The sequence below is a fragment of the Equus quagga genome, chromosome 9 (genome assembly GCF_021613505.1).
Source record: "Equus quagga isolate Etosha38 chromosome 9, UCLA_HA_Equagga_1.0, whole genome shotgun sequence".
Lineage (NCBI taxonomy): Eukaryota > Metazoa > Chordata > Mammalia > Perissodactyla > Equidae > Equus > Equus quagga.
The window spans coordinates 106791978-106807477 of record NC_060275.1 but is presented as its reverse complement, the minus strand read 5'-3'; the positions used below and the strand labels follow the sequence as shown (position 1 = coordinate 106807477).

General features: G+C 40.4%; 1 long non-coding RNA gene across 2 annotated transcripts in view; it reads left to right on the top strand.

Annotated features, from left to right (window-relative positions):
- Window positions 1-14467: 14467 nt before the first annotated feature.
- LOC124244937 (uncharacterized) overlaps window positions 14468-15500 on the top strand; it is a 120313-nt gene continuing 119280 nt past the window's right edge. For both annotated transcript variants that reach the window (XR_006890155.1, XR_006890154.1), the window contains exon 1: window positions 14468-14703. This is a non-coding gene — a long non-coding RNA (uncharacterized LOC124244937). The remainder of the gene's footprint in view (window positions 14704-15500) is intronic.

The window sequence follows — 15500 nt, the reverse complement described above, 5'->3', positions numbered from 1 at the left end:
TGTGTTGTTTTAAGTCAGTACCTTTTGGGAGTAATGTGTTATACAGCAGTGGCTAACTAATACAGCAGCAAGAGGGGAAAGACAAGTTTGTAAACATAAGGTTAATTTAAATTCATTGCGGGCTGTGCTAATTTTTGCGTTACATATGACCTTAGCTTGGCAATTTCAACATGAACAGCATTTCAAATGAAAATACATTCAGACAAGAACATGCAAAACTCTTATATTCCTTTTAAATCTAGGGGGCAATGAAGCAGCATTTGCGACTTAATATAAAACTTGAATTGCACCGGACTTTCCAGATTAGAGCAATTATGAAATGTGGAGAGAAGAGGAAATAATGCATGCTATCAACATATTAATAATCACACAAATCATAATAGTAACTGTTTATTGAGCACTTGACATCTGCTAGGTAATATGTTAAGTGATTATGAACCACATTTCATGGGATTCTTTCGCCAACCCTAAGATAGAAGTAGATTATCCTGAATTTTCAGCTGAGGAAAAGGATGTTTTGATGTTTCGCAACCACTCATTATGGAGTAGCGATGACGTTGACACCTGTTGCATCTCTCTTGAAAGTTCACAGTTTCCAAGCTTGAAAAGTTGTCTGAGGTGACACCCATTCCTCTCTGCTTTATTCAACCAGTGGTTGCAGGTCATTAAAAATGCTGCTTTTGTATTGTAAAAAACAGAAACCAAAAAAAAAAAAAAAAACCCCAAAACTTTTGACTCTAAAAGCCACTATTTTCCTAAGGGCATGTTGGCAATTAATCATATTCTGCTTCATGATTTTTTAAAAAAAATTCTAGTCCTGTCATGTTAGTTTTATTATCATTTGACCTTTTTCATCCCACGAATTTTTGTTCTATTCACAAATAAGTTCTTTGAGGACAGGAAGAATTTTTTATACTTCCGTGTCCCCAGCATGTCTGGTACTGACTGTGCAAATAATAAGCATCCAGGGGATCTTTTTGAGAGATTTAATTAACTCTGAAATGAATACAGTGATAAACTGAGAGATTGTTTCTTTCTAGGAAGTACTGTCAGCTTTGCATACAGGGCCAGGGTTGTCAGGAAGGAGCTATGGCTCAGGATGGGCTGCGAATCAGAAGTTATCACAAGATCAGCCATAGGAAATCTCTCAGGTGCAGTCTGGCTGCTGGACCACTCTTGAGAGGGTTAGTAGGTAAACATGGGGAACCGACCATCCCAGTTTCCCCAAGGCTGATGAGTTTCCCAGAATATTCAGTGCTAAAGCTAGGAAAGTCCTAGGTAAACCTGGATGAGTTGGTCATCCTAGCAGGCACATTGTTATGGACTGAATGTTTGTGTGCCTCCCAAATTCATGTGTTAAGCCCTAACCCCCAGTGTGACTGTATTTGGAATAAGGGAGTAATTAAGGTTAAATGAAGTCATAAGGGTGGGACCCTGATCTGATAGGTTTGGTGCCCTTATAAGAAGAAGAAGAGACACTGGATCTCTCTCTCTACCATGTGAGGACACCACAAGCAGGTGGCCATTTTCTAACCAGGAAAAGAGCTCCTACCAGAAACCAAATCAGCCAGAACCTTCATCTTGGACTTCTAGCCTCTAGAACTACGAGAAAATCAATTTCTGTTGTTTAAGCCACTCAGTCTATGGAATTTTATTGTGGCAGCCTGAGCAAATTAATACAAATGTGCATTTGGTGGGGAGGGGTGCTGTTTTTGCTATATTTATGTGGCTTGTCTTTTCTACAAATTTAGACCTAACCAACCAACCAACCAACCAACCAACCAACCAAGTTCTGGGTATCTTAAAAGTGCACCAGAACCTATTATTTCATAAGTGGTATATGTTTCCTATCAGAAATGTTGGCTAGATTTAAATAATTTTAGGACAGAAGGTATAGCAGTATTTTGAAGGTCATCATCATCAATATTTATCTGTGGTGTGCAGACAGGGCCCCTGGGTCTTTTCCTTGTTACAGACTCTTTTGAAGTCCTGGAGAGTTTTACCCACTGAGCAGCTACATAGGGTGCAGGGAGGAATAAAACCAGAGAATTAGCATGCACTACAGATCCTAGAGAGCTGTATCAAAAGCTCACACACCAGGCTATTTAATTTGTTGGCCTGCTCAGTAGAAAGATACCTGCTGGGCAGGGTAGGTTTGAAGAATCAGATGGAGAGAAATATAAATGAGTATAATTCACACTATTATTTCTTGGCTGCATTCACATGTGGATGACAAGTTTTTCCTACCCCAAAGCTGGCATATATCTCTCGCCACTTTCTCTGAGCTGGTACTCTGGCCGCTGAAAGTTGGTGGAGAAAATCACACAACTGAGCTGACTAGTTTTTGACTTTCAAGTTGTTTTCGACTTCCAGTTGGCGTTGTCTGGTACTTCTACTGTGTTTCTTTAGTAGGTGTGCTTTCTCACCTGAGGTGGGTCTTTCATACCTTCCTCTTGCCGCCAAGCTACCACATCTTCTCCTTCAGCAGATGACCTTGCCTCATTCTTCACGGAGCTAAAAAAAAAATGCCGTTGGACTTAAGTCTGCAATGTGTCACTACCAATGATATCAATCTGCCTCCACCTGCACCTGTATTTCTTTCCTGCTCCGTTATGATGAAATAAGTATTCCTCTTCCTCCAAGACCAATCATCTCACTTGAGCTCAATGTGCTTCTTTGTTCTAGGTAGGCAGCTTCTGAATTGGCCCCCAGTGATGCCCATCTCCTGGTATTTATGCCTTTGTGCAATCTCCTCATTAGAGTGTTCACTGGATTTAATGACTTGCTTCTAATGAGCAGAATATGGCAAAAGTGATGGGTTGTTGCTTCCAAGATTAGGTTGTGAGTTTTGTCTTGTTTGCATTCTTTTTCATTTGCTTGCTGTGATGAAGCAGGAGTGCAAATGTTGTCATTAGGACCATGTCACTCCACGTCTGGGCTTTTCTGGTGTCATTCTGAGGTCCGTTCTTTACTTGTGATGGCAATGATGTCTACTAGCATCTCCACATTAACATTATCTTCGTAGGCAGAGTAACAGACAACATAGCTTGCAGAACATAAAAACATGTTTGGTCTCTGTATTAAAACCTTTTCATCTCATTTGATAAATACAAAGTTAGATATCCTAGTATGCATTTTTCTGCAATTGGCTATTAGTTACATATGACCTCCTCTTTCTTACTTTGCTCCCAATTTGAGCCTTTCAATCTTATCCCAGTTCAATACCCCAACCTAATTGACATAGATGAAGAATTGACTAGGCATAACCCATTTCCTTGGGTGAGAGAAAGATGTGATTCTTGCAGAAGAAGGTGTAGGATTTTCTTGATGACCTAACCTAATATTGAGCTGACAGAAGAAGAGGAGGAAAGAGTCGGTGCTCTTAGAAGCTGGCCACACTCTAATCACTTTCCGCTTTGCTTCCTCTGGGCAGCCTGTCTGGATGAATATGGCATTGTGCAGCCCAAGGCTGTAGTAGTTCTTAATTTTAGCCCTTTGAGAAGAAAAAGCTTCGCAAAGAAATCAGGGATGTGTCTCAGGTGCTGGCTCTACAATTGTGTTTCTGATCTGTCCAGGGACAAGGGCCCATAACAGGTGCCACAGACTTCATCACGAAGCAGCGTGTGAGAACTGGTTTACGTGAGATCCTGAATGCAAATGAGGAAATCAGAGGATGGTTGGCAGTCAGCTCCATCTGGGCAGGAAACTCTTCTTGTGTTTTCCTCTCTGGATCTCCAGTGTGTACAAAGCATATAATAAACACTAAACAGGTGCGTATTAACTGACTCGAGTAACTGGGTCATATGTGGATCAGCTAGACATTAAGGTGGAAGTAAAAAAAAAAAGTTGCTACCTGAATAGCTAGCTGCTTGCTGAATTTAATCCTTGCACTCTGAAAAGACCCAGCAAGTGTTCTTTTACATAATCAACTGATATTCAATTAACTTGTAATAGCTACCTTAATAATTCTAGAGCAGTAATTTGAGTCTCCTGAAAAGTTGTCTTGCATTTTCCTTTGTTAATCTGCTCTGGGCTAATGAGTCACAAGTATTAATTACTGGCTGGGGATTCATTTTTTTCTTTCTTCTTTTTTAATACAATGACGAACACGTTGCACTAATGTTAAATAATTCTTAAAGAGTTTTTCAATAATTTGGATGTTGTTAATAATTGTTAAACAAAGAAGATTTTATTCAGTTGTGCAAGCACATGGCAAAGGACAGCTGATTTAAGTTGTTGAATTTCTGCTTCCATTGAAAAGCTGTTTAAAAATGAAACTGGAGAACATGTCATTGCCTCAATGGAATGATTATGGGACATCGAAAAACTGGTCGCCCTAGGTGGTTAACTGCATGATTAAGAAACAATAATGGTAGGGATAACATGAAGCTTGTCCAGTAGCGATCTGCATTTCCGTTTTGGTTCTGCAAAGCACAGAGGTTAACTGAAAATCAAAGAGCAGCGAAGTGCCTATGATTTGCATCTTTAAATGGTGATTAAGAATTCAAGAAATTAGAATATAATATTTATAACACTGTAGGTCCCAAAGATCCCCTCAACTTCTTGTACTTGTGAGGGTAAAAAGACAGAAAGGGCCATACTTTTCACTTATGCAATTGATAACTATTAATTTTCCAACAATTTTCCAGTGATTGCTTGCTGTAAAAATGCAAAAGTGTGCCAGAAGCTGTAGCATGTATTATTCACACTGTAATTTTGGTTTATTTCCTTCTAGACTTTTTTTTCCAGTGCATATTTTTTAGAATAATTGTAATCATGTTGTACTGAGAATTTATCCTGATGTTTTAAAACGTAGTGTTCTAAATGTTACTTATGTTTATAACAGCAAAAAATCTGGAAACAAGGAAATATGCACCATACTCAATGAACACACTGCACTCTTAAAGGTATTGGTTATTTTTATCTATTTTATTTTTATTTTTTTGAGGAAGATTAGCCATGAGCTAACATCTGCTGTCAATCCTCCTCTCTTTACTGAGGAAGCCTGGCCCTGAGCTAACATCCATGCCCATCTTCCTCTACTTTCTATGTGGGACACCTACCACAGCATGGCGTGCCAAGCGGTGCCATGTCTGCACCCGAGATCCGAACCAGCGAACCCCGGGCTACTGAGAATAGGAATGTGCGCACTTAACCGCTGCGCCAGTGGGCCAGCCCCAAAGGTATTGGTTATGAAATGATATTTATATAACAATTCCCATACAACTGGCTATCTAGACTCCATTTTTTTTTGTTGTTGTTACAAATGAGACAAATGTTGCAATGCATGCTCTTTTATGTTTATAGATTCTTCTAGGATTTTGACTGTTTTTTCAGGAGAAAATTCTACAAAGGAAATAAATGTGTGAAAATTTATAAACCTCTTTTAGATGACTTTTGAAACAAATGTTATTGAGGACATAATTCTTTTTGAGTAACATTGGCCAGCTTAGAAATAAAGGGAGAATTTATTAGATGTGAACTATCTTGTCTTTGGAACAGCAGGAAGGGAAAGTGCATCTCTCCGGCTGGAGCCAGGCACTTAAACGGCCCCAGGGCTTTCTCTGACTTTATTTCTTTCCGGGGCTCCGCAGTCAGCTTCATTTCATTCATTTGCTACTCAGCTTCTTTTTTTTTTCTTCCTCCCCAGAGGGAAAACACCCTCCCCAAACTTCTGGGCATCTACCAGTAACAAGGTACTGGATTTAGTTTCAGGAAGAAAAGTCCTTGAGAACTAACTTTAATCCCAGCCTGCCTTGGTCAGGAGGATGCTGTGGATCAGTCTGCACTGGCAAAGTGGGTAAGAGCCTGTGACAGGGACAAGGTCTCAGAGGCCCAAGTCTTTTCATTAAGTCCATTTCTAGAGAATGCGGACTTTAGGTGAGCAGTCTATCTTTGTCATTTGTGTCCGTATACATGATCAAATTACCTTATCGGTTGGCAGTCCTATCAGGAATATATAAAGGTGACTCTTTTACCACTCTTTCACCAGTATTGACTATTGGAGTTATTATGATTATGGTTATTTTCAATATTTTCATTCTGGTTAAAGAAGATGGACTGAACATGTGTATGTAACCCCATATTCACCCCGATTCCATTGGAATCACATTAAATAAATACAACAGGAGTAAATGCACAAGGACTCTGAAAATAGGATGAAGAGCCCTAAGTTGGTCAGTGATTTTGATACATTTGTGGAAGACACAAATATCATTTGGATGGGTGAAAAAAAGCTGAGGATGTTACATTCCAGAATATGTAGAGAGAAGGCCACGGAGGAGGAAGGAATTGTTCATACTGATAGAGGCTGAGAGGGTTCATGCTCAGGGTCTACAAACAAGAAAAAATGGGAAAGGGAAGCTACTGGAGAGATGGTTTAGTGAAGGACGTGACGCCAGGTTTCTCCACTACCCCTGCTCAGGGCATTTCTGCTCTGAATCATGTGGAGTGACTGCAGCAGCAGCAGCAGCATGTGCTGCCCAAGAAAAGCCAGAGACTTGTTCTCTAAAGACCTGGCAGGATGTATTTAGCTGGCACTCCTAGGTGAGGGTTGACCTCAAAGACTAAAGCCTTTCTCTTTTAGACATGAAAGGTCTATTACTGAATAACAAGAACCTCAAAACTTAGTGGCTTAAAACAATTTTCTTTTTTCTCTGGATTTTATGGGTTGGCTGGGCTCTGCTGGGTGGGTCTTCTCCTCAATGTGGTGTTGACTAGGTCACTCATTCACCTACATTCTGTTGGGAGCTCAGTTGGGTTGAACGTCCGAGATGGCTTCACTCACATGTCTGGGGCTTCAGCTGGAGCGTCTGCAATGTCTTTGGGCTTGCTGGGCCTCTCTCTCTCCACGTGATCTCTCACTGTTCTATAGCCCAATCCAAGATTCTTTACACGGTAGCTGGATTCTATCATAGTAGCTGTATGGAAGATGCAAGGTCCTTTAAGTCACATGGCATCACTTCCACCCTATTCCATTGGTTAAAGCAGGTCATGAGGCTGGGCCAGGTTGAAAGAGAGGACAGAGAGACTCTACCATTTGGTGGGAGGAATGGCATGTATGATGGTTAATTTTGTGTAACTTGACTGGGCCACAGGGTGCCAGACATGTGGCCAAACATTATTCTGAGTGTTTCTGTGAGGGAATATCTAGATAAGATTAATGTTTGAATTCATTGACTGGCTAAAGCAGATGGCCTTCTCTAATGTGGGTGGGCCTCATCCAAACAGTTGAAGGCTTTAATAGAACAAAAATGATGAGTAAGAGGGAACTCCTCCTGCCTGACTGCTTGAGCTGGGACATTGCTCTCTTCTGGCCTTCAGACTCAGGCTGAAATATCAGCTCTTTTTGACTCTTGAGCCTGCTGGCTTTTAGACTGAACACACACTTTTGGCTCTCCTGGTGCTCAGGCCTTTGAACTTGGACTGGAAGTACCCATCAGCTCTCCTGGGTCTCCAGCTTGAGGGCTACAGATCTTGGGACTTCTCACTCTCCATAATCAAGTGAGCCAATTTCTTATAATAAATCAATATCTATCTCTCTATCTATCATCTATCTAGCATCTCTTACTGGTTCTGTTTCTCTGGAGAATCCTGACTAATACAGCATGTATCGATATGGATGGTGGAGATTGTTGATGATCATTTTTGCAGATTTTCTACCACAAAAGTGATGAGTAGGAACACTGTATTCTGAAGAGGATTTTTCTGTTGCTACTTCTTGGCCATGTACAGAGAGCTAGGATTCAGTACTGCCAATCAGGGAGAGGACTGGTGGGGGAAGAAAACTACACAAAGTCTTACATTGGCAGGCTATATTCCTAAATGTGAACAGGTAACGAAGGATCGGAGACATTTAAGGAAAATTGCCAGCATGAGAGAAAAGAGTCAAGATGAAAATACAATGATTAATTCTGGAAGAAAGAGAGGTAATTCAATGAAGAAAATAAACTTTATAATTAGTGTCTATCAGTTTCCTATCATTTCTATTGCAAATTACCACAAACTTAGTGGTTTAAACAACACAAATTTATTACCCCTGGAGGTCAGAAGTCAGGAATGGTTCTCACTGGGCTAAACTCAAGGTGTTGGCTGGGCTCATTGCTTTCTGGAATTTCTGGCGGAGAATCTGTTTTCTTGGGATTTTTTCCAGCTTCTAAAGGCTGCCTGTAGTCTTTGGCTCATGACCGCTTCCTCCATCTTTAAAGCCAGCAATGGCTGCTAGAGTCTTTCTCATACAGCAGTCTCTCTGGTTTTGACCCTCTCACCTCCTTCTTTCCCACGTAAGGACCCCTGTGATTAACTTGAGCCCACCGAGATAATTCAGGATATCCTTCCTGATCGTAAGTTCAGCTGATTAGCAACCTTAATTTCATCTGCAACAGTGATTCTCTATTGCCATGGAACCTAAAATGCTCCCAGGTTCTGAGGATTAAGGCATGGACATCTTTGGATGGTGGGGGGTAATATTCTGCCTACCACTGTTCCTAGGGAATTTTGAGAACTGATATTATTCTATGAAAATAGGAAGTAGCATTTCTTAATTGATATTTTCTTAATTTGATAGCATTTATATGTTGGCAGAATCTCAAACATGTTAGGTGCTTAATAAGCAATTGTTTGTCAGGTGGTTGGAGGGGCGAGACGGAAGACAGTAATAACTGGATCCTGTGAAGTTTTCAGGTCCTGGTTGCAGGGATAAATATTGAGAAGCAGGTATAGAATTACCCCTGGAGACATCCTATGAGTGAGGGGCTACAGAGCAGGATCTTGCTTTCAGATATTTGCTTACCCAGTGATATTCTAGAGGGAGGAACACGGAATCTATCTCAGGGAATTTGAAGTGTGTGAGTGATACTATTGGAAGGAGGTGGAACATCTAGAACCAGAACTTACATTACTTGTGGTCTGGGTCAGAAGTGCCTTATGCAGGTACCTAAGGTAAATAATGTTAGTGAGGGTGTTAATGAGAGTTTTCTTTCTACTTTGTTCTGATGATGACCTGGGCTGAAAGAAGAAAGTTGAAGGCCCCAAATCAACAACTGGACTGTGGGATTAGGAAAGGCTGGAGTGCCTGTGAAAATTAGCGTAAAAGGGTTTTCCAAGTTTGTTGCATGGTACAGGCAATAGGGTAGACTCTCCATATAACAGACTTCTCTATATTTCCTCAACATAAAAACTGGTTTTCCCTCTGTTCTGAGCAAGATGCCATGTTAGTTTACGATGCAGTGAGTTTACAGTGGATGTCTGCTTTATTTCTTTTTAAAATTCCATGAACCTTGAAATAAACTCTTTCCTTTTAGTGTTCTTCATATATGAGTAAACAAAGTGTTCTACTGAATCTAAACAACCAGAGCTTTAAATTTTGAATAAGTATGAGAAAATTGAGTACCAGAGATTCAAAGAAAAACACATACAAACTCCAGTGTGGCTCCCTATTCCCAGGGCTCACTTTAAGGACGGGCCATTCAACTGAGATTCTTTCAAGATCTGGGGCAGAAAACTGCAGTTAAAAACCCACTAGGATGTTTTTTGTTTGGTTCAGGATGAATAACGTTGACATGTGGAGAAGATACTTTTTGAATCATTTCTAGAATAAGAGCCTTGGTTTTAAAAGCAGGGAGTTTCAGTATGTTTTGTGTCATGAATAATCCTACATGACATGGCCCGTGACCCTTCAACCTTCTGGAACACAGGAAAGCTTGTAAGTCTTAATAAAGTAAACAAGTAGAGGCATTTTGTTACTTTTTGTTCAAATTTGAAGTTTTTTTACTTCAGACTCTGTGGTATATACAGGATTTTAAATGTGGTTTTATATTTAGACTTCATTTAGGCTGCGTAAATATTGTAGGAAATAAGGCTTGATGGTCTGCTTCATAATGACATATATCTATACATAGATATTTTCGTAATAAACTTTTGATTTTGGAATAATTTTAGGTTTGCAGAAAAGTTACAAAGATAGTATAGAGTCCTGAATACCCCTCCCCCAGCATCAGTTTCCCCCCATATTATTATCTTACATTACTGTGGTACATTTGTCAAAACTAGGTAACCAACATTGCTATGTTCCTATTAACTAAACTCCAGACTATATTTAGATTTCCTCAGTTTTCCCCAAACGTCCTATTTCTGTTCCAGGATCTCATCCAGGATACCATATTGCATTTAGTTGTCCTGTCTCCTTAGACGCCTCCGCTCTGTGATAGTTTCTCCATCTTTCTTGTTTTTCATTATCTTGACAGTTTTGAGAATATTGGTCAGATATTTTATAGAATGTTCCTCAATTGGGGTTTGTCTGATGTTTTTCTCCTGATTAGACTGGGTTATGGGTTTGGGGGCAGAAAACCACAGAGAGGAAATGTCCTTTGCATCACAAAGTATCAGAGCTGACATGATGTCCACGTGACATCATTGGTGATATTAACTTGATCACTTGGTTAAGATCATGCTTACCAGCCTTCTACGCTGTAAAGTTACTATTTCCTTCTTTCTTCGGAAGTGAGTCACTAAGTCCAGCCCACACTCAATGGAGTGGAGGGATTAAGCTCCACCACCTGGAGGCAGGTATATCTACATGTATTATTTGGAATTCAAAATCATAGTTTGATAATCTTTTTAATCTAAGGATATTACCCTTAGTGGACTTGTATTCTGTGTGTGTAAAGAAAGGAAATACGTACAGAAAGCCCTTAGTGCAAGCTCTTTCTCATTGTCTCTGTTCTGAGTAAACAGCATGTGTCCAATGCCATGTTGACTCTCTCGAATCTTTTGTCTAAAATGCCCAACCGTACTGACCTATGCAGGATTATGACAAAAGTAAGTGGAGGGAGATTTGCACGTTCTTTTGAATGTATTTTCATCTTCAGATGAAGTGAAACTGAATTCTAAATATGGAATATAATAAACTCATTGATTTTAAATCAAAGTTAGGGTATGACAAACCCCACATGGCTATAGATTTATATGCCTCAGTTTCAATCGTGCCTTCACTCAGTGGCCAGCTGACAAATAGGTTTCTCTCATGATTTGCATCATGGCCTCCTCTCTTGGACCTTAGCATACATCCCTAGAGTGATGTTAGGGGTTGAATTATGTCCCTCCAAAATTCACATGTTGAAACCCTATCCCCCGGTACTTCAGAATGTGACCTTATTTGGAAATAGAGTCTTTGCAGATGTATTTAGTAAGATGAGGTTATTAGGGTGGGTCTTAATTCTGTATGACTGGTGTCCTTATAAAAAAGGGCAATTTGATCACAGAGATGCACATATAGGAGAACACTATGTGAAGATTAAGGCAGTGATTGGAACAATGCTTCTAAAAGCCAACACCACCAAGGATTGCCAGCAAACACCAGAAGGTGGGCGAAAATTATGGAACAGATCCTCTCTCACAGAGCTCAGAAGGAACCAACACTGCCAACACCTTGATCTTGGACTTCCAGCCTCCAGAACTGTGAGACAATAAATTTTCATTGTTTTAGCCACCCAGTCTGTCATACTTGGTTACCACACTCCTAGCCAAATAATACGGTAGATAACCAAGTTGGACTGAGCAACCCAGCTTTTGTGGCTCAAATCTTGGTCAGTTATAAAGCTTTATCTTGGTCATAGACTCCAGAAGGAATCTGCAACTTCTCATTTACGATAAGTCCCTCACAACTAGATACTTCTACTAAATGTTCACTTAAGATTGTTACATGGTGTGGGTCGTATTGGTGAAATTTGTGTTATTTCTGGCCATTTATAAGGACTTCGCCTTCCAAAATCTCCTTCAAAGCCTGGCAGCTTTCTATCTACTGACACTGTTGCGATGACAAACCAATACTGGCTTTAGCAGTCAAATCCTACCTACTTCACAGTGGTTGAACCAACGGTTAAAGCATTCAGCTTTGCCTGATTTGGTCATAGATGAGGTGAGATGCATTTTTTTTCCTGATCAAGCAGCATTACCTTCCAGGGTGGAATGAAATGTGGTTGTTCATTTAGCAGTTGTGTTGAAAAGGTTTGTGTATTTTCCACCTCAATGAAACCCAACGTGTTCTCCAAGTCAGCCAGGACTGCATTAACCACAGCTCCACGGACCACCTGTGGCCCCAGCAGGGTAAGAGTGTGAATAGCTCCATACAGCTGTGCCTGGCATCTAGCAGGCTATGAAAAACGTTTCTCAATTCATTTAGGGACCAGAATACATTCACTTCCTATGAAAGAACTAATGACTTAAGTGATGGACTGGGAGTGGAGAAAAGGGGTGGTGGGCGACTGCGTATATTAAAGGAATTTGAAACTTAACTCCTTGAAAGGTACTATTATATACTAGTACTGTTCCAGAATAGTTCAACTTATTTCTCAGGCCTGCCTGACGATAATCTGGGGAAACAGGACCGACTAAGTATCATTATGTCTCTTAAGCATTTAAAGGAACTGAAATGTGGAAATGAAGGAACAACTCATAGACGTACCTCCCCCTCCCCTGCTCTAAAGTTTAATTCAAATGTAATTGAAACTACTGTTTCCCTAGGAAGGTAGCTTGGGCGTTTGAATAGGCAAATGAAAACTTGATACTTTTGTCTATTTTTAACAAATCGTTGTCAACTACAATTTTGATAGCTTTGATAGCTTTAGGGGAGGGTGAAACAGGCTGCCACAGCCCTCAACTTTTCTTCCTTTAAAGGAAGAAATACAAAGGGTGGGCAAGATGGTGCTCCCTAACTGTGGAGGGTGAACACAGCCTGGTTCTGACGTGAAAGCCCATTAGAGAATGGACTCTGTGAACATCACTGTTTAACCACGGGTTACCATTTAGGAGACTAGAAGCATCCTTCAGGTTTGGGCAGCATATATTCTGCTGAATTTACTTGTTATATTTCATATTAGGTTCTTCATTCATAGGGCCAAAATTCTAATTTCATCTCCAAATGTGCCTATTCCAACTCTTTTTGTGGTTGGTATATTTTTAAGGAAAGAACCTCTTACTCTGACTTCTCCAACTGTCAATGCCTTATCTCCTATCTAGAAATTATTGCAGAGTCTGGTCGCATCTGGAGGGCCATTTCGGGGCAATCTCCCATTCTCAGGATGGCACCGAATCTTAAGTTGGGAGATGTGGAGGGAGGAGAAGAAAGCATTTCCAACAGCAAAATGAGCTGGGATAAATTTAAAAAAAGAGAGCTGGAGACCTAAGTAGCTCAATGTGGTGAAATTGTCGCTTATCCGAGTAGAACCAAACAGCATATTCTTCTATCACACACACTCTATCAGAAGAGCTGAAAGAACAGGAGAAGGGCAGGGAAAGCAGCTTAGAGGAGAGAGGAGAAGTAGAACAAAATAAAGCAATACAAAATAAAATAAAATACGGGGAGCATAGGCTGGTGGAAGGGTACAGGAGTGGCGACTAGCCCACAGTGGAGATGATGATTGACACAGGCTCTCAGTGAATAGGAAGCCATGATGGTGGAGAAGGGCTGTGGTCAGCTCTGAGTGGAAGAAAACCTGAACCATTTTGTTGTGTAGAAACTCACCATCTTAAGTGTCTTGGCCCATCAGGAGCTGATTATATTACAACATGATAAAATATTTGCTCATAATTAAGGATCTGTAGCTATCAGGAAAAGTTTGAATTATGCTGTATATGTTATTAAAGAAGGAAAATAAGTTTATAATAAACGAAATGTTTTATTTAAAAGAAAACTTTGAGTGAAATAAATTTATGGATCTGTGAAGTGTTATAAAGAGCCATCAATTCCTTGAAATGTTGGAAAATTGATGTGGATATTGTGTTGTACCTTACCATTGAGATAAAAAGATGGGAAGTTAAATTTCAAAGGAAAAAAATCATTGCCTTGAAATTATTACCAGCGTAGTGGGGGCAATTTGTGACACATAAACATTGAAGAATGAAAGGAATAAAAATAAATATGGCCTGAAACACCCAGATACACACATATACACACTCACACAAACTCACACACACACACTTGATCGATGCTCTCCTGTTTCATTTTGTTCTTCCCCTCTCTTGCCTTTTTACTGAAAGCACTGTGTTTGTTACTCTTCCTGTTTCAGGATTTCTAAGTATGAAATAGACCCAGAAGGTGGAAGTGTTAGTAGGAGAAAAGTCAGTTTGCGTAAAGAAAATTTGTATAGAATCTAGGTTCCGAGAGAGCTTTTTTATCTGATAGACCTCACCGTGTGACCTATCCCACCCCCTCCCCACCCTCATTTCAAGTTGGCTTTAAGCACACATTTCTAGGGCTTTCTGTGCTCATGTATTATTGACAAGCACTCTCTTTCTCCATTCCCACGGGGCACTACATGAATCCTGCGGTGAGCTAGCACTTTAGCAAGGGGAAATTAGCGGGTAAGAGTCTGTTATTTCATCATCCCAGCAAGCAGAACGAACACCTCCCTACCTGTTGTTTACTAACTAAATGGGCACCAACGAAATCTCATTAGAACAGAAAGTCCAGGCTCTCGAGTTCAAAGTCCCCTCATCTCTGGTCTCCTTGGAGGGAGAGATTGCCGAGCCCCAGGAGATGGTTTTGAAGGAGCCAGAAGGGGAAGCTGGAGTGGAAGCAGGCCACTGCAATGGGACTGGATGCAGATCAGCTAGGAGACCCCTGGAATGCATTATTTGTCTTCTCACTTTTACAATACAGGCTTCTAAGGCACGTCTGGGATGCCCAAAACGTTGACGGGACAGGTAAATATTTAGACAGTGGACAGATAAAGTCACGAGAATTATAATTCCTTAAACTATAATCGCTTGGAGAGAGCTCTGTGTTTGCTCTCTGACGTTTGTTTATTTGTGTGTGCGAGGGTTTTACAGTGAATCAGGAGAAGAGTAGGTGATCTGTGAGTCACCAACTGTCAACTGGGCTGTGGGCGCTTAAGAATTTGTGGGCATTTTGTGGGCTGATTTTTTTTTTAACGGCAATAGTTCTGTGGGAATTCCTTTGCAAATTTTGAAATAAGTTGTAGAAATAAAGTGAGATTTTCTTTCTTTCCTTCCCTAAAGAGTTAAAAGGAGCCAAATTTTGCCCTGGTTTTGAAAGCATCTTTTCACCTTGCCTTAGGGATTGAGAATGTAGACAATGAAGTACCCTGTGCACTGGATCTTTGAATGTGAGTGGGTGAGAGGAAAAGCAAAGCCCTGGGTTATTTTAATTGAGCAAGACAGAGAAGGAGATTTTAGAGATTTTAGGTCCTAAAGGCCTGCAAGGTCAATTGTTGTAAAGTTCCTCCTACTGTCCTTGAGGAATCTGAGGTTCCCAGCTATGATAACCCCCCAGGGCAGGGGTTGGGGTGGGGTGGATTCTTTTCTTCTTTTTTTTTCTTAAACTGTTGGCTACCTTACTAGTCACTTTGTGACATACTCACAAAATAGTATGCGTTTTATAGGAACACATACCAACAAATAGATGCCAATTAAATACATTAGAAGGACAAAAAGACAAACAGAATCAGAAAGGCAGAGGGAGATACAAATGGACAGATGGA